This window comes from Rhineura floridana, chromosome 1, assembly GCF_030035675.1.
Source record: "Rhineura floridana isolate rRhiFlo1 chromosome 1, rRhiFlo1.hap2, whole genome shotgun sequence".
Classification (NCBI taxonomy): Eukaryota; Metazoa; Chordata; class Lepidosauria; order Squamata; family Rhineuridae; genus Rhineura; species Rhineura floridana.
In genome coordinates, this window is record NC_084480.1 from 81850959 (window position 1) to 81871464 (window position 20506).

Below are 20506 nucleotides of genomic sequence, written 5' to 3' on the forward strand. Positions count from 1 at the left end.
AAAAGCAATAAGACACATTAAAACATCATAAAAACAGAGTTTAAAATACAGTAAAACAAACATCTTCAAAAACACCTTCCAAAAAGCTTCCAAGATATCACCCCCCCCAAAAGGTTAAAAACATATTGTTAAAAAAAGGTTTTAAAAACATATTAAAAAGCAATTCCCACACAGATGCAGACTGAGATAAGGTCTCAACCTAAAAGGCTTGTTGAAAGAGGAAGGTCTTCAATAGGTGCCAAAAAGATAAGAGATGGCACCTGTCTAATATTTAAGGGGAGGGAATTCCACAGGGTAGGTGCCACCACACTAAAGGTCAATTTCCTATGTTTTGCGGAACAGACCTCCTGATAAGATGATATCTGCAGGAGGCCCTCACCTGCAGAGCTCAGTGATCGACTGGGTATATAAGGGATGAGTTTTTCAGGTATCCTGGTCCTAAGCTGTATAGGGCTTCGTACACCAAGACTAGAATCTTGAACTTGGCCAGTAGCAAATGGGCAGCCAGTGCAATTCTTTCAGCAGCAGGGTGATATGTTGGCAATGCACTGCCCCAGTGAGCAGTCTCTCTGCTGCATTTTTCACCAGTTGCAGTTTCCAGACCAACCTCAAGGGCAGCCCCACATAGAACGCATTACAGTAATCCAGCCTGGAGTTTACCAGTGCGTGGACAACAGTGGTCAGACTTTCCCAGTCCAGAAACGGCCACAGCTGTCTTACCATCCAAAGCTGGTAAAAGTACTACCCACTGAGGTCATCTGGGCCTCTAGCGACAAAGATGCATCCAGGAGCACCACCAGACTAAAGACCTGCTCTTTCAGAGGGAGTACGACCCCATCCAAAGCAGGCAACTGACCAATTATCTGAACTCAGGAACCACCAACCCACAGTGCCTCCGTCTTTCTAGGATTCAGACTCAGTATATTGGCCCTCATCCAGCCCACCACCGAGTCCAGGCAGCTGTCCAGGGCTTGCACAGCCTCTCCCAATTCAGATGTTACGGAAAAATAGAGCTGGTATCATCAGCATAACTGCTGACACAGCATAACTGCTGACACAGTAAGCACACTGCTTACAAGAAGTCATTTATTCATTGGCGATCACTCGTAGCCGAGTAAGATTGTCTTCCAGGGTAAGGTCTTTAACAGTGGGTCCGTAAGTGACTGTGGAGGCCAATTCTGGATCCACACAGCCTCCCATAGTGAGGACATAGGTTTCCAGATGGAAGATGGTCAAGATGAGGATTTGCTTGACGTGCCTTCTGATTATCTCGTTTGTCCCTTTCGCCCTGTACTCGTGCTTCTTCAAAGTCCATAGCACCTTTGATAATGGCCGACCTCCAATTGGGATGCTCATGGGCCAAAGCTTCCCAGTTCTTGATGCTCATGTTACATTTTTTTAGATTAGCTTTGGGAACATCTTTAAACCTCTTTTGCTGTCTACTGATACTCTGTTTTCCATCCTTAAGTAGCTGCTTTGGAAGACAGTGATCAGGCATTCAAACAACATGGCAGGGCTAGCGAAGTTGATGTTGGAGGATCATTGTTTCAACACTGGTAGTCTTTGCTTCTTCCAGTATGCTAACATTAGTCTGCCTATCTTCCCAAGTAATTTGCAGAATTTTCCAGAGGCAGCATTGGTGGAATCTTTCAAGAAGTTGGGAATGATGTTTATAGGCATACAGTAAGGTTGGTAGTACAATGGCTTTGTAAATAAGCATTTTGGTCTCCCTGTGAATATCCCGTTACTCAAACATTCTACGCTTCATTCGGGAGAATGCGGCACTCACAGAGCTCAGACGATGCTGAGAGATATGGCTGCCAAGATAAGAAAAGTGATCAACATTCTTCAGCATCGCACCATTAAACTGGATTGATGGTGCTACAGAGGGATTGGTTTGCACCTGCTGATGAAGCACTTTGGTTTTTTTGATGTTATGTGAGAGGCCAAGCTTTTCATATTCTTCTGCAAATACATTTAGGATAGTTTGAAGGTGCGGAGACTACATTATCATCGGCATGAGGTTCTACAACAGAGGTAATTACCTTACTTTTAGCTTTCAGCCTACTGAGTTTAATAAGCTTTCCATCTGTTTGATATGTGATTTCCACACCAGTAGGAAGTTTCCCCTCAACAAGAATCATGGCAATGAAAATAGCAAATAAGATCGGAGGAATGACGCATCCCTGTTTGACACCTGATCCCACTTTGAATGGATCACTTTGAGAGCCATTGTTGTCCAAAATTGTCGCTGTCATTTTGTCATGGAAGAGTTGCAAAATATTCACAAATTTATCAGGGCATCCAATTTTCAGAAGGATGGTCCAGAGAGCGGTTCGATTTACAATATCAAAGATCTTAGTTAAATCAATAAACACCATGTACAGAGGTCAGTTTTGCTCCCTGCATTTTTCTTGAACCTGTCGTGCAGTGAAGATCATGTCCACTGTCCCCCTGGAAGGGCGGAAACCATTTTGGGATTCAGAGATGATGTCTTCTGAGATAGGTAGGAGGCGATTTGCGAGGATCCTTGCAAGGATTTTGCCTGCGGTAGCTAGAAGAGAGATGCCTCGGTAGTTCCCACAATCGGTTCTATCACCCTTCTTGAAAAGAGTGATAATTATGGCATCCCTAAAGTCTTCCGGGATCTCCTCCCTCACCCAGATTTTTTTGATGAGTTTATGAAGTTGTATGAGTTCAGGCCCACCTTCTTGACTTCAGCAGGAATCCCATCAGGTTCACTAGCTTTGTTATTCTCCATTTGATTGATGGCTTTACTGACTTCATCCAAATTAGGGGATACTGCAAGCTCATCCCTAATTCGTTGTGGGATTTGTGAGAAGATCTCACCAGCCACATAAGAGTTACGATTAAGGAGGTCATGGTAATGCTCTTTCCAATGCAGTGCAATAGATTCTTTATCTTTAGAAATTTGATGCCATCTATTGAACGTAAGGGATTTGTACCGTAATTTGTTGGCCCATAGATGGCCTTTGTGGCATTAAAAAAGCCCCATGCATCATGAGCATAAGCAAAATGCTGGATTTCATAGAATCATAGAATAGAATAGTAGAGTTGGAAGGGGGCCTATAAGGACCCCAACCCCAACCCCCTGCTCAATGCAGGATTCCAAATCAAAGCATTCCGGACAGATGGCTGTCCGGCTGCCTCTTGAATGCCTCCAGTGTCGGAGAGCACACTACCTCTCTAGGTAATTGGTTCCATTGTCGTATGGCTCAAACAGTTAGGAAGTTTTTCCTGGTGTCCAGTTGAAATCTATCTTCCTGCAACTTGAGCCCATTATTCCCTGTCCTGCATTCCGGGATGATTGAGAAGAGATCCTGGCCCTCCTCTATGTGACAATCTTTCATGTAGTTGAAGAGTTCTATCATATCTCCCCTCAGTCTTCTCTTCAGGCTAAACATGCCCAGTTCTTTCAGTCTCTCCTCATAGGGCTTGGTTTCTAGTCCCCTGATCATCCTTGTTGCCCTTCTCTGAACCAGTTCCAGTTTGTCTGCATCCTTCTTGAAGTGCAGAGACCAGAACTGGACGCAGTATTCAAGATGAGGCCTAACCAGTGCTGAATAGAGGGGAACTAATACTTCACACGATTTGGAAACTATACTTCTGTTAATGCAGCCTAATATAGCATTTGCCTTTTTTGCAGCCACATCACACTGTTGACTTATATTCAGCTTGTGATCAACGACAATTCCAAGAACCTTCTTGCATGTCGTATTGCTGAGCCAAGTATCCCCCATTTTATAACTGGGCATTTGGTTTCTTTTTCCTAAGTGTAGAACTTTGCATTTATCCCTGTTGAATTTCATTCTGTTATTTTCAGCCCAATGCTCCAGCCTATCAAGGTCCCTTTGAATTTTGTTTCTGTCTTCAACTGTATTAGCTATGCCCCCCAATTTTGTATCATCTGCAAATTTGATAAACATGCTTTGTACCTCCTCATCCAAGTCATTAATAAAAATGTTGAAGAGCACTGGGCCCAGGACCGAGCCCTGTGGTACCCCAGTCGTTACTTCCACCCAGTTTGAGAAGGAACCATTGATAAGCACTCTGAATACGATTCTGGAGCCAACTTTGGATCCACCTGCTAGTTTTTCCATCCAGCCCACATTTAGCTAGCTTGCTAATCAATATCATGGGGCACTTTGTCAAAAGCTTTGCTGAAGTCGAGATATGTTATGACCACAGTATTCCCACAGTCTACAAGGGAGGCTACCCGGTCAAAAAATGAGATAAGATTAGTTTGGCAGGATTTGTTATTCATAAAGCCGTGTTGGCTGCTTGTAATCACTGCATTGTTTTCAAAGTGCTTACAGATTGACTGCTTTATAATCTGCTCCAGAGGTTTTCCAGGGATTGATATTAGGTTGACTGGTCTGTAGTTCCCTGGTTCCTCCTTTTTGCCTTTTTTCACGATAGGAGTAACATTAGCTCTTCTCCAGTCACCCAGCACTTCACCAGTCCTCCATGATTTTGCAAAGATAATTGACAGCGGTTCTGAGAGTTCTTCAGCCAGTTCCTTTAATACTCTAAGATGCAGTTTATTGGGCCCTGCCAATTTGAACTCATTCAAAGTGATTAGTATTCCTTGACAATTTGTCTGTAAAGCTCCAATCCTGCCCCTTCTACTTCATGTTTCCTGGGAGGGTCATAGACCCTTTTTTGGGAGAAGACTGAGCCAAAGTCGGAATTGAGCACTTCTGCCTTTTCTTTGTCATCTGTTATCATTTTGCCTTCCTCATTGAGTAGCTGTGCAACCTTTTCTTTTCTCTGTCTTGTACTATGGATGTACCTAAAGAAAGCTTTTTCATTGCTTTTAGCATCCCTCACTAACCTCAGCTCATTCTCAGCTTTAGCCTTCCTGACACCATCCCTGCAATTCCGTGATACCTGCCTGTACTCTTCCTTTGTGGTCTGGCCTTCTTTCCACTTCCTGTATGTGTCCTTTTTCGTTTTCAGGTCATGTCTAAGCTTTTTGGGAAGTCACATTGGCTTCTTCCGCTGTTTCCCCCTTTATTCCTTGTTGGAATTGCTTGCCATTGCGCTTTTAGAATTTCATTTTTTAGAAACTCCCACCCATCTTGGACTCCTTTTCTCATTAGGGTCGCTTGCCATAGAACCGTACCTACAATTGTTCTGAGTTTATTAAAATCAGCTTTCCTGAAGTCCAGGGTGCGCGTATGGCTACTCTCAGCTGTTGCTTCTGTTAAAATCAAGAATTCAAGTGTGGTGTAGTCACTTTCCCACAGAGTTCCCGTAACTACCACTTCATCCACCAAATCACCTCTACTAGTTAGAATCAAGTCCAGGATAGCTGATCCTCTGGTTCCTTCCTACACTTTTTGTAGGAGAAAGTTATCTCCAGCACAAGTCAGAAATTTCTTGGAGTGGCCGTGTTTGGCAGAATTTGTCTCCCAACAGATATCAGGATAATTGAAGTCCCCCATTACTACTACATCATGAATCCTCGAAACATTGGCAATTTGCTTTTCAAAAGTTACATTCTCATCTCCTTGATTGGGTGGTTGGTAGTAGACTCCAAGCACCACATTCCTTTTATTACTTGCCCCATTAATTTTAATCCAGATACTCTCGGTGGAACTACCAAGCTCATCTTCCTGTATTACTGTGCCAGGGATATATATTTTTAACATATAGCACGACTCCACCTCCCTTTTCATTCCTTCTGTTCTTTTTGAACAAGTTATATCCTTCAATTGCTGTATTCCAGTCATGGGAGTCATCCCACCAAGTTTCAGTTATACCTATCAAGTCGTAATTGTCCTCCTGTATTAAGAGTGAAGCAGAGCCAGCATGGCTTCTGCAAAGGGAAGTCATGTCTCAGTAACCTATTAGAATTCTTTGGGAGTGTAGGGACTTCCGGGAAGGGTGACTTCGCTTGTGCCTGCTTTTGAGACAGGCTCCCACCTCAGAAGAAGCTTTTTCAGATATAAATCAGTCAGAACATTTTTTTTTTGACTGATGAAATTTCTCCCGGGCAGGGAGAAACGTAGAGATCAACCTCAAAAGCCTGTTTTTGTTGGGAGGACTGGATTTCATTAATTTATGAGAAAAGGTCGAGCCAGCAATGCCGGACGGACTTCCGAACAAGCTCTATCTGATTAATGCGACATGTTTATCTTTTCTTCAAAGAGAAAACGGACTAACAGGCAAGCACCCTTCTTTCTATCTTTTTTTTTTACTTGGTTTAAATTGTTGCAGCAAAAAGAGATTTGTCAAATGAATCAGCTTTAAAGAACTTCTGGGTGAGCTATAACTCTTCTCTGTTATTCACGAAATTAACAGCTTATCTCTGCTTCTATTGCAAAAAGCTGTCCTGGAAGTGCATTCTAACAATATAAACAGAAGAGGGATTTCTATTCCGAGGAACATTATATTGTCTGGGACTATTCTCTTTTTGGTCTATTTTATTTTGACGAATCTGCTTCTTCACGACGCCACTAACTGTTTTGATGCTGGGAACTAAATTTGTTTTGTATTCTTGAACATAGAGAGATAAGGCAGGCTGCTCTGTTTATACTGTGATGTCATCAAGCCTGGAATATTAACCCAATTGTTGCTGAAATAAGAAGTGGTTCTTTATTTTTGTTTTGTTTTGTTTTCGTGGTTTTAAAAATGGCAATCAAGAAAGTGGCTGAGAATCTGGAAGTAACTATGTTTCAGAAAATAATGGATGAGATTGAGATAACGAAACAAACCCTGCGACAGGGCAGTAAGGAGCTGAAAATTGAACTGAGCAAAATGACGCAGGAGCTTAAAGAAATAGGAGATCCTGTGAGAGAGGAGAATGAGATCAGAGATGAGAAAAGAAAAAATAAAGGGAAGATACAAGCCCTGGAGATTGGAACAAATGTGGAATTGGAAAAAGATCTGGAGTTTATGGATATTAGAAATAAAATCTACTGTTTGGAATTTAACGTTATCTCTGAAGAAATTAATGAAGATATTAGAGATAAAGTTATCAATGGCTTGGATAATTTTCTGGACTGGAATGACGTGATGGAGCTTGATATAGAGAAAATCTATGGAATTAACTGCAGCCATGTAACAATGGAAAAACTCTCAAGAGATGAGCCAGTGCATTTTGTAAAAAAGAAGAACACAGATATGACTTTACAACAATATTTCAGCAACTTATTCAGAATCGATGGCAAGAAAATATTTGGGATAGAGGAAATTCCCATCAGACTCTTATTATATGACTATGGCTATGACAGCAAGATTATTATGGAATACTGATAATGGAAGATTGGACACTGAAATTACTGGACTTAACAGGACTATTGAAGATGGAAGATGGAATTAATATGGATAATGGAATAATGGCTATTGAAATTATTGGACCTAACAGATTTTGATGAGATGGATTAATCGATATGTTTATTTGGACTATGGTTATGACCATAAGATTATTATTATTATTAACGAGATGGATTAATCGACATGTTTATTTGGAGAAAAATTGATAGATATATTTCTTAAAGAATTGAAACCTCTCTTTGACTTTTTGTGGAAAGAATAAAGTAATGTTTATGAGATTTGATGATTAATTAAGATAACTACTGGAGGAAAGTGATTTTATAATATAATTTAAGAGACAGGATTGTTATATATTGTAGACCTATAACTGATCTGCGACAAATGGGAAGTCAACATTTTATTTTTTTGTTTAATCATTTTTGTTTTGTTTTGTTTTTTGTCTTTGAATGTTTTATGATTTTGTTTTGTTTGTTTTATGAAAATTTGAATAAAAATTATTGTAAAAAAAAAAGAATTCTTTGGGAGTGTCAACAAGCATATAGACAGAGGTGATCCAGTGGACATAGTGTACTTAGACTTTCAAAAAGCTTTTGACAAGGTACCTCACTAAAGACTTCTGAGGAAGCTCAGCAGTCATGGAATAAGAGGAGGGGTCCTCTTGTGGATAAAGAATTGGTTAAGAAGCAGAAAGCAGAGAGTAGAAATAAATGGACAGTTCTCCCACTGGAGGTCTGTAGAAAGTGGAGTCCCTCAAGGATCGGTATTGGGACCTGTACTTTTCAACTTGTTTATTAATGATCTAGAATTAGGAGTGAGCATTGAAGTGGCCAAGTTTGCTGACGATACTAAATTGTTCAGGGTTGTTAAAACAAAAAGGGATTGCGAAGAGCTCCAAAAAGACCTCTCCAAACTGAGTGAATGGGTGGAAAAATGGCAAATGCAATTCAATATAAACAAATGTAAAATTATGCATATTGGAGTAAAAAATCTTAATTTCACATGTACTCTCATGGGGTCTGAACTGGCGGTGACCGACCAGGAGAGAGACCTCGGCGTTGTAGTGGACAGAACGATGAAAATGTCGACCCAGTGTGCGGCAGCTGTGAAAAAGGCAAATTCCATGCTAGGGATAATTAGGAAAGGTATTGAAAATAAAACAGCCAATATCATAATGCCGTTGTATAAATCTATGGTGCGGCCGCATTTGGAATACTGTGTACAGTTCTGGTCACCTCATCTCAAAAAGGATATAGAGTTGGAAAAGGTTCAGAAGAGGGCAACCAGAATGATCAAGGGGATGGAGCAACTCCCTTATGAGGAAAGGTTGCAGCATGGCGTTGAGAAAGTGGATAGAGAAAAGTTTTTCTCCCTCTCTCATAATACCAGAACTCGTGGACATTCCAAGAAGCTGAATGTTGGAAGATTCAGGACAGACAAAAGGAAGTGCTTCTTTACTCAGTGCATAGTTAAACTGTGGAATTTGCTCCCACAAGACGCAGTAATGGCCGCCAGTTTGGATGGCTTTAAAAGAAGATTAGACAAATTCATGGAGAACAGGGCTATCAATGGCTGCTAGCCACGATGGCTGTGCTCTGCCACCCTAGTCAGAGGCAGCATGCGTCTGAAAACCAGTTGCCGGAAGCCTCAGGAAGGGAGAGTGTTCTTGCACTCAGGTCCTGCTTGCGGGCTTCCCCCAGGCACCTGGTTGACCATTGTGAGAACAGGATGCTGGACTAGATGGGCCACTGGCCTGATCCAGCAGGCTCTTCTTATGTTCTTAAGAGTTCAAGTTCATCCTGCTTGTTTCCCATGCTCTGCGCATTAGTATACAGACATCGAAAACCATGTGATTTATTGCTTGGCTTTCTTACTACTTTTTTCTGAGGACTGTTACTGGGCCCTATTAGAGCCGATCTCTGTTCCCATTACTGTGCACAAGCCTTCATCAGTCATTACCACCAAGTTTACATCTCCCTCCCCCTTAGGATTAAGTTTAAAGCCCTCCTGATAAACTCCATGCTGTGGCCAAACACATTATTCCCAGTCCTTGTGAAATGCAACCCATCACTTGGCAGCAGTCCATCTTCCAGGAACCGTAGCCCGTGGTCCCAGAATCCAAATCTCTCACATCGGCACCACCTTGGTAGCCATTCATTCACACGGAGTATTTCCCTTTCCCTTTCTACTCCTAAGTACTGGAAGGATGGATGAAAAACTATCTGGGCCCCAAAGTCCTTGAGTTTCCTTCCCAGAGCTTCATAGTATGATGTGATTTCTTCATAGCTCCATTTGGCAGTATCATTTGTTCCCACATGGATGAGGAGAAAGGGATACCTGTCGGTGGGCTTGATGAGTTATGGCAACCTTTCTGTCACATCTGTAATCCATCCTCCTGGTAGACAGCATACCTGGCAAGTCCATGGATCTTCTCTGCATACTTGAGTTTCGATCCCTTACAATAGGGAGTCTCCCACTACTAGTACTCTTCTTGTTGTGGGGCGTGGTCTCATTGGCCCTGCTTGATTGAGCTTCAGCCTCTTGCTCATTGTCGCACGGGGTCTCCTGTAATTCTCCCACCGCAGGCTGTTCTCCAGTCTCATCCTCGAGCAGTTGAAAGCGGTTCCATAGTTCCACTGGTGAAGGGTGTCTTCTAGCTCTTCTGCTCCTAACTGTCACCCTTTCCCACGGAGTTTCCTCCACTTCGTTGCTCCTCTCCAAAGCAGCCTCCTCTTCTGCTACCACATGCTGTTGCTCTTCCACCTCCACTTCTCTTTGCTGCTGTTGTTCCAGCGTTCTGTCTAAGAACTCTTCATCTTCTCTTATAGTTCTCAGTGTGGCCACCCGCCGTTCCAGGACTCTCACTTTTTCTTCCAACAATGCCACAAGCTTGCACTTGTTGCACGTGTACGCCATGATGTTCTCAGGCAAGAAAACAAACATGGCACACACCTTGCAGGTCACAACCACTGGAGCATCCTTCCCATTCATTCTCCTACCTTTTGTTTCTTTCTAACTACTTGTTTTGGAGTGACCTGTGCTTTGTCCTGTCCTACTACAGGGTAAACTTGAGAGTCCCACTGGTATGTGCTGCGCTGTACAAGGAGAATTAGGAATTTTTTGGTGGTGGGGACCTCCCCATTGACCTCCTGTCAAACTCCTTTGTCAAACTCCTGTTTGCTCTCCCTGTTCGCTCGCTGTCTAAAAGCTTATATCTCCTCGCTTGTAGACCAACTGAGACAGCTCCCTCTGCTCTGCTCTGTAAGGAGTCAGGAAACAGGATTTCTTGAGCTTTCTTTATCCATCAGTTCTCTAGTTCTTCAGACCTCAGCCTTTGCACTGGCATAGATTTTTTTCTTAGCAGCACAGTTAATGTCTTTTTGCCATATCTGGAAGGCTTTCCTTTTCTTGTCAATGATACGTTCAATCTCACTATCATTCACATCAAACCAGTCCTGATGTTTCTTAGTTTGGAATCCAATAGTTTGTTCACATGCTGCAATAATGGATGTCTTCAGTTTAATCCAGTGTTCCTCGACATTTTCAGGGAGTTCCGTTGGTAGATGTTTCTTGAGAGTTGTTTGAAAGCAGGCTCACTTAATAGGATCTTGAAGGGAATGGATGTTTATTTTACGCCTTGGTTTTCTTCCTTGGAGCTTATGTTGAGGAACAATATTAATGGCCATAGTGGATCGAATTAATCGGTGCTCTGTCCAGCAGTCATTGGCACTTGTCATGGTCCTAATGAGGAGTACATCATGACGATCTCTGGCACGGAAATCACGTAATCCAGGAGATGCCAGTGCTTCGACGGAGGGTGCTTCCATGATTTTTAAATTTATCTTTCTGGCGAAAGAGTGTGTTTGTAATAACAAGATTATGCTTTGCACATTTAGTCAGAAGTAGAATTCCATTCAGGTTGCTATTGCCAACTCCTTCTTTCCCAATGGTTTCTGGCCATAAATCAAAATCACGCCCAACTCTTGCATTGAAATTGCCCAGGGGGATAATGTTATCCTTCTTAGGTATCTCTGATAAGACGGTGTCCAGCTGGGTATAAAAATTTTCCTTGATATCTTCATCAAGATATTATTGATGAAGATGGCAGTGTAGGAGTTCGCTCCGGTTTGAGCTCCGCCGCCTCTTTATTCTCAACATCATTTACGGGGCTTGGAGTGCTCTCCCCCCTTCTTCGGTCCAGCTGGCTTCCCCTTTACAACGGGCGTGGTGGTTCAGGAGGTTATTGGTGCAAGGAGATATTGGTAGGAAGAACACCAACAGTAAAGAACAACTCGGAACGGGCGTGAGCTTACCATCGGCTGCCGAGCCAAGTGCTGTAAGGTCGGGTAAGAGACGTTCCTCTAGGTGCTTTTAGATCGAGTGAGAGACGTTCCTTTTCGGTTCGTGCCTTTTTGCTGCTGCTTTTTTTCCCTGTTGCTGTGGCTTCTCCCTCCTGTGCCTCCCGTTGTCGCCGTCGCCGTTCTTTCTGCCTTTTGTTTTGCTGTGACTCCTCCTTCCTCTGCCGCCGCTGTTTTAGCCTCGGACCACGCTCTATTACGGCCTGTCTTTCCATCGCGGCCATCTTTCGCGGCGGCTGTGTTTCGCTCGCTGTTGACTGTGCCTCTTTCTCACCATCGTGCTCCTGCCGCGGCCCTGCTCCTTCCGCTGCTGCCATTGCGGTTTGCACTGTTGCCATAGCCGCGCCTCCTCCATCGCTGCTACTGCGTTCCGGCCGCTGCTGGGCCTTCGGGTCTTGGAGTGCTCTCTGCTTGGCGGGGAGCGGTGGCGGCGGGTGGGGCGTGGTGGAACTGGGTCGTGGGTTTTTGGATGTGCCCGCGTTGCTGGGTTGCTTGGCTCATCCGGTGAAGGTGGTGCAGCACGGTGTGCCCTCTATTGGTCACAGCGGTAGTCCAAGGAGGTAGAACAGAACATCCGAAGGGGACTGTGTTGTGTGCTTGGTTTTTGAATGAATGTGGTGTGTATGTTTGGTTGTGTTAGATGTGTGTGTGTTGTGTGTTTGTATGTAAGTTTTTAATATGTGCTTGGGAAAGAGGTTTTTCTATCAAGCGGGGGGACTTGAGGGGCCCCCAATTACCGTAGTGACGGGCAGAGGGAGGTATGGCGGTGTGAGAGGGACTGGCCAGGTAAGGGGAACGCGGCCTAGACATGTCGTGGCTGTGCCGTGTTCCGGTCCCTCTCACACCCGCAGGGTTGTTGGTTGTCCTCTCAGCCAACTCTCGGATCTCCAGTTGCTGCTTTTAAATGCCAGATCGGTACTTAATAAATCTTCCCTCGTCCACGACTTGATTGTGGATGAGGCTGCCGATCTGGCATGCATAACTGAGACCTGGGTGGGTGAGCAGGGAGGAGTTAGTCTCTCCCAGCTCTGCCCACCAGGGTACTTGGTTGAGCATCATGGTAGATCTGAGGGTCGGGGAGGTGGGGTTGCTGTGGTCTATAAGAGTTCCATCTCACTCACCAAGCACCATGTCCATACAATTACTGGCCTGGAATGTTTGCACCTGGTGTTGGGCCAGAGGGACAGGCTGGGAATCCTTTTGGTGTACCGCCCACCTTGCTGCCCAATGGCTTCCCTAACTGAGCTGACGGAAGTGGTCTCGGAGGCATTGCTGAGATCCCCCAGACTATTAGTACTGGGGGATGTCAACATCCATGCCGAGGCGAGTTTGTCTGGGGCAGCTCAGGACTTCATGGCTTCCATGACAGCCATGGGGCTGTCTCAATTTGTTAGTGGTCCAACACATGTATCGGGGCATACTCTAGACCTTATTTTTGCGACTGGACATGGGGATAGTGATCTGGATGTGGGGAGTATTACATCTCTCCCTTTGTCATGGACAGATCACTGCTTGCTGAAGTTTTGACTCTCAGTAGCCTCTTCCCTCTGCAAGGGTGGGGGACCTATTAAATTGGTCCGCCCCCGGAGACTAATGAATCCTGAAGGTTTTCAAAGGGCTCTGGGGGTTTTTCCGGCTGACAGGACTGGCGCTCCTGTTGAAGCTCTGGTTGACCTGTGGAATACAGAGATGACCCGAGCTGTTGACATGATCGCTCCTGTGCGCCCCCTCCTGTGTAGAGCTCATACAGCTCCTTGGTATACTCCAGAGCTGAGAGCAATGAAGCAAGATAGGAGGCGGCTTGAGCGGAGATGGAGGCGAACTCCCAACGGATGCAATTATGCGCTGGTTAGTGCCTCCACCAAGTTGTATGTAAGAGCGGTGAGGGCGGCAAAAAAACAATATTTTGCTGCCACCATCAATTCATCTCTTTGCCGCCCAGTGGAGCTTTTTAGAGTTGTCCGCGGGCTACTTCAGCTGGGCCTGCAGGACACGGTAGAATCATCGGTGGCTCACTGTAATGGGTTTGCTGAGCACTTCCAGCATAAGATCTTATGCATCCGCCGGGACCTAGACTCCCAATTTATAGCAGTTGACCCTAACGAGGTGTCCGGAGCACAGTCTTGTCATGCTTTATTGGATGAATTTCAGTTGGTTCAGCTCGAGGATGTGGACAAGGTGCTTGGACTGGTACATGCAACCACTTCGATACTCGATCCGTGCCCCTCTTGGCTAATAAAATCTAGCAGGGAAGGAACAGTTGGCTGGGCCAAGGAAGTGATAAACGCCTCTACGAGAGGGAGTGGTCCCTGACTGTCTGAAAGAGGCGGTGGTGAGACCACTCCTGAAAAAATCTTCCTTGGACCCAGAAAATTTCAACAGCTACAGACCAGTAGCAAATGTTCCGTTCCTGGGCAAGATCTTGGAACGTGTGGTTGCTGGCCAGCTCCAGGCACTATTGGATGAAACCGATTATCTAGATCCATTTCAGTTGGGCTTTCGGCCTGGTTTTGGCACTGAGGTGGCCTTGGTCGCCCTGTATGATGACCTATGTCGGGAGAGGGACAGAGGGAGTGTAACTCTGTTGATTCTCCTTGATCTCTCAGCGGCTTTCGATACCATCGACCATGGTATCCTTCTGGGGAGGCTCGCGGAGTTGGGAGTTGGAGGTACTGCTTGGCTGTGGTTCCGCTCCTACTTGGCGGGTCGTCTCCAGAAGGTAGTGCTTGGGGAACATTGCTCGACCCCGTGAGCTCTCCAATGTGGAGTTCTGCAGGGGTCGGTTCTGTCTCCCATGCTTTTTAACATCTACATGAAGCCGTTGGGTGCGGTCATCAGGAGTTTTGGAGTGCGTTGTCATCAGTACGCTGATGACACGCAGCTCTACTTCTCCTTTTCATCTTCTTCAGGTGAGGCTATCGATGTGCCGTTGCCTGGCCGCGACAATGGACTGGATGGGAGCTAATAAACTGAGGCTCAATCCTGACAAGACTGAGATGCTGCTAGTGGATGGTTTCTCTGATCGGGTGGTGGATACATACCCTATCCTGGATGGGGTTACACTCCCCCTAAAGGACTGGGTTCGGAGCTTGGGAGTCGTCTTAGACTCTTCCCTCTCACTTGAGGCTCAAGTAGCCTCGGTGGCACGGAATGCGTTCTACCAACTTTGGTTGGTAGCCCAGCTACGTCCCTATCTGAGTCAGGAGGACCTTACATTGGTGGTACATGCTCTGGTAACCTCGCGTTTGGATTACTGCAATGCGCTCTACGTTGTGCTGCCTTTGAAGACAGTTCGGAAGCTGCAGCTAGTGCAAAATGCGGCTGCCAGATTGCTGACAAGGACCAAGCGGTCCGAGCACATAACACCTGTTCTGGCACGCTTGCACTGGCTACCAATATGCTTCCGGGCCAGATTCAAAGTGTTGGTATTGACCTATAAAGCCTTATACGGCACGGGACCATGCTATGTGTCGGACCGCCTCTCCCGATACGAACCTGCCTGTTCACTACGTTCTGCTACGAAGGCCCTCCTCCGGGTTCCGACTCATAGGGAGGCCCGGAGGGTGATGACAAGATCTAGGGCCTTCTCAGTGGTGGCTCCCGAACTGTGGAACAGTCTCCCTGAGGAGGTGCGCCTGGCGCCGACACTACTATCCTTTCTGTGCCAGGTTAAAACCTTCCTCTTTCCCAATGCATTTTTAACTTAAGTTATTGATTTCTTTTTGTTGTAACTGACTTTTGATCATTTATTGTTATATGTTATATGTTTTTATTGTATTATATTGTGTATTTTATTATATTCCTTGTTGTTCACCGCCCAGAGAGCTTTTGCTAGTCGGGCGGTATATAAATGTAATAAATAATAAATAATAATAATAATAATAATTCATCAGCATTTAATGTTGGTGCATAAGCACTTAGAATAGTTGCCTGCTGGTTTTTCGTGAGTTTTAACTGGAAAGTTGAGAGCCGTTCATTAATGCTAGTAGGAACTTCTGACGAGCTTCAGAAGATCATTTTTAATAGCAAAGCCTTCTCCATGTATTTGTCGTTCTTGTTGAGGCAGTCCATTCCAGAAGAAGGTGTAACCTCCTTTTTCTCCCTTCAATTGTCCCTCTCCTGCTCTTCGAGTTTCTTGGAGGGCTGCTATGTCAGTTAAAATGTCTCAACTCTCTCACAGTGATGACAGTCCTGTGTTCAGGATATTCACTATCTGTATTGTCCAGCAATGTCCATATATTCCATGTTCCAAAATTGAATTGTCTTTTGCGACTGCTAAGTGGTGACCCCACTGGATGCGGTGATCCAGTCAGGGAGAGAGATGAGGCAGACTATGTTTAGGGCACCTTTTCTAGCCCCTTCCCCATACGGGGTGAGCAGAGTGGATCCTGAATAGGACTGCTCAGTCGTGGATATAGCTGCTGAACTACTCAACTGCCTCTGTCCTTGAGTCAGGACGACTGAGTCTGTATCCACCGCTCATGCGCCAGTCCATGACTGGGGGCTTCCGGATTTCACAGTCCTGCCTCCGTCGCCATTCGCCGATCGCCAGGCAGCTATTGTTTTGTTTTGTTTTGGTTGGAAGACGCCTGTGCATGAATTTGTTTTATGTGGGGAGATCGGTGCACGACGATCAACACACAATCTTGACATAAAAAGGCTTTGATCCAATGACATGGATACCACGACAATTGGAAATCTTGTATCTGCTGCAGCCTTCATCCGCCTTCACAGCCATTGTAACATATACATTGTTATCCTCCGCCTGTTCTGCCACTGAGGACATTCTTGGATAGTTCTCTGCCTGGTTCCTCTCCCTTGACCTTACCGCCATGGGTGACCCTGCTGGGAGTACATAACTCCCGACGGCATCGCTCATAGGATTCATTGGAACACACAAGCCCACTCACCACTACAAAATAATTGGATGCTAATAAAAAAGAATGAAAACAATATGGACTTGGTGGTGCTGTATAACCTCTCCTCTCCCTGTTTGTGTAGGCACACCTGGTATGAAGAAGCGATCGGGACAAGCTGCCTTGGCAGCCAATTGCAGGTCTTGATACAGGGAGCATGGGCACCAATCTTCTGTTGTCATTTCTTTAGTCTTTTTGGCATTCAGCTGTAGTCCTGCTTTTGTCCTTTCCTCTTTAACTTTCATCAGCATTAGTTTCAAATCTTTACTGGTTTCTGCTAATAGTATGGTATCATCTGCATATCTTAATTATTGATATTTCTCCCTCCAATTTTCACACCTTCATCTTGGTCCAAACCTGCTTTCTGCGTGATACGTTCTGCATATAGATTAAACAAATAGGGTGATAAAATACACCCCTGTCTCACACCCTTTTCCATTGGGAACCAATTGGTTTCTGTTCTTACAGTAGCCTCTTGTCCAGAGTATAGGTTGAGCATCAGGACAATCAAATGCTGTGGCACCCCCATTTCTTTTAAAGCATTCTATAGTTTTTCATGATCTACACAGTCAAAGGCTTTGTTGTAATCCAGTGGTTCCCAACCTTTATGAGCTCGGGACCCCCTTTATAAGCTGAAATTTTTTTGTGACCCCCTCCCCCTAGGGAGGCAGGCTGGCTGCCAGCAAGGAAGGGGAAAAGCAGCCTTTCTTTGCAGGCTTGCTTCTTTTTGCTTCACAAAAAGTCCTCTCCTCTCATTCTAAGTAAGGGTGTTGTCAGTAGCAGCAGTGCAAGGAGACAGGAATCAGTGATAGTAATCTCCTCTTCTTCCTGGTAGCTCCACCCTCAGCCTCGTTTGGCATCTGCCATGTATTTTATAGGCAGATGCCTGCCCTTAGTGCGCCTGAAAGAAGCTCTGGCGCTTCAGCAAAAGCCCTCCCCTCTCATTTGGAGCAAGGGGGAGGTGTCATCTGCAGCGGCAGTGGAAAGCAGACAGTGTAGAGGGAGTGAAGACTTTTTAAAAAAATTAATAAATAATTCATTTCTTTACTGTTCATGGCCCCCTCTGGTTTACTTCGCAGCCCCCCTGGGGGTCCTGGCCCCCAGATTGGGAACCACTGCTGTAATCTATAAAGTACAGGGTGATTTTCTTCTGAAATTCCTTGGTCTGTTCCATTATCCAACATATGTTTGCAATATGATCTCTGGTGCCTCTTCCCTTTCTAAATCCAGCATGGACGTCTGGCATTTCTCGCTCCATATATGGTAAGAGCCTTTGTTGTAGAATCTTGAGCATTACTTTACTTGCATGGGATATTAAGGCAATAGTTTGATAATTAGTGCATTCCCTGGGCGTTAGCCCTAGTGTATATTTATTTTGCACGTCAGCTTTTTTATTTGTTGTGAAAATTAGGTTTCTTAGAAAGGCATAAATGTCTAGTGATTGTAAAGAACTACTCCAAACTCTTGGGATTTGCAAGAAAATAGCTAACAATTTTACTTTTATATTACTGCTCCTGGAGCAGTAATGATATAATGTGATCAGAACTCTTCAAGGCTTGAAAGGTAAAGAAACATTGGGAAAGAACAACAGCATGGGACAAATATTTTAATAAAGTGCATAATTTATATAGTTTCTCTTACATTCCACTTACTTGCTCTTGTTTTGAATCTACCAGCAGGCTTGGTTTTCATCAAATGAATTTGGGGGATTAATAACATTCCATGCATTCTGCAGAATGGGATATGAATATATATATATATATATATATATATATATATTAATGAAATACCTGTGCAAGCGCAAGGTTTAGCACTATAGGATTTCTCTCTTCCCCTTCCACATGCCCCGCAGTGTCTCCAGATCTGTTCCAGAGGGAGCCCCCAGAACAGTTTTAGGAGGCACACGGGAGGAGAGGGAGAGAAGGCTCTGTTTGGCAGTGTTCACTTTTAGCACTATATTGAATACCACCCATTGTTTGTGATGCTCCATTGAACATAAGTGTATTCCTAGCCATTCTGCTCTTCTGTGTTCTAAGAGTGCTCAGTCGTGGTAGTTTATATGTGCTGAATAAATTAAGCATTATATTACAATCAATGCAGCAGGATTACAGCATCCTTCACCTAATCTGGAAATACGATAAGCAAACTAAATTTTTAACTAACCATTTGTTACATGTCCATATGGCTGTATGAATTGCTCTGGCAGATTTTTTTTAGCTTTATTTAGCTTTAGCATTATATATATTTATATCAAGACTAATAATATATGGAATATCTATACAAATGAAAGACAACCAAAGAATTGTAGGTATTTAAGGTAACTAATAATTATAAAGAGATATGCAATTAACTGGCTCAGTATGATTTAATACGCTTAATAGTTTTAATGGTACAGCAAAAGGCTAGTCAGGCAAATTTAAGTAAATTATATAGAACTGGATTGGAAATGGACCATACCTTTTTCATCAAAACTCCAGTTTCATATTGATTAGTTTCTCCCGGAACATTTGAATATATAGTTTAAAGGGTGATGGATTTTCTCCAGTGCAAGACTTAGAAAGAGAAACTAAACACATTTGATTAAGCGAACATGCTGTGTAAAATTCTTGGGATTATTCCAAGGATCTGTTTATTGCTTGGAACATATTGAATGATGCTTGCAAGAAGACAATCCCATGAATGATGAAATAACAAGAACATGTAGATTCCCAAATAAACAGGCAAAAAAGGCTTGGGAAGATATATATGATGGAGTTGGAAAACCTGGAACTTTCAGTTTCTTTTACAATCGTGTGTATGTGTAGCTTTCACGGTTCTGAAATTATAGCTCTCTGGTAAAATATGCTAAACCAATGGTAGCAAAGATGAAACCTTGGCATGAATGAATACACAGTAAAAATGTCAGGTCATATTTCTGAAATACTTTGTGTTAAGTGTTAATAAATGTAAGAGCTGACAGTGAAATGACATGAAATTTGTATCATAAAGGTCAGGCCTCGTCTATAACTGTAAGGCAATTTAAGGCAAGCTTTTATATATCAGCGATCAGTCCAATTTTGCTGTAAGACTGTAGCATATTACAAGTACTAAGGTGCTGTATATGTAGTTGACAGACAGGCTTGTTTCCATGGGAGCTTAAACTATGTTGCACAAGCTACTCACCTTGAACACTCTCCAGCTCATGTCCAATTTCCCATATGTGGATTTATTTGATTAGTTTGTGGTATTTCCTCCATCAATTTCAAGCTTCATTTAAATGTAAAATACCATACAAACACAATTCTTAGATTTACAAGAATGCAAATGAATACTAATGCCATTCTTATTCCATAAAGTCCATCTAGCCATCAGTATCTTGGTTGTAGGTTGTGCCCCTATCATAATCTGTAAAAAGTTTGCTCTTTACTTTGCCCAAAGCCACCACACCCATCCCTCTTTAATAATTTGCTTATATACCTTATAAGCAAACCATTTAGACCATGTAGTCAAAGCTCTTGTTCCAGTATCAAATCACTTATACCTAAAACAGTTGAATGTGTCTTACAGCTTTGATGAAGGACATACAGGAGCCTCCTTTGCTATAGCTGTTGCTGAACTGTTTAATCTCAGATTGTAAATTGGGAATTGTATGTTTGAATGTGTCATATATATAAAATGTACAAGAAGGGTTTTTTGTGTTTTTTGTGTTTGCATACGGGAAAGCATTCAAACATGTAATTCACCTGCACTCGGACATACTATGGCTCAGGAATATGAACTTCTGATAGTGTAGCTTGGTTCTTAACGTTTATTGTTTCATCTACATTGCTATGCTGCATCTTTCAGACAGATATAGATAATCCATTGTGTGTGGTTATTCTAAAATACCTACTTTATTTTGAAAGACATAGACAAGTGGTTAGTTTGTGGGAGAGAACTGTAGGCAGAAATAGA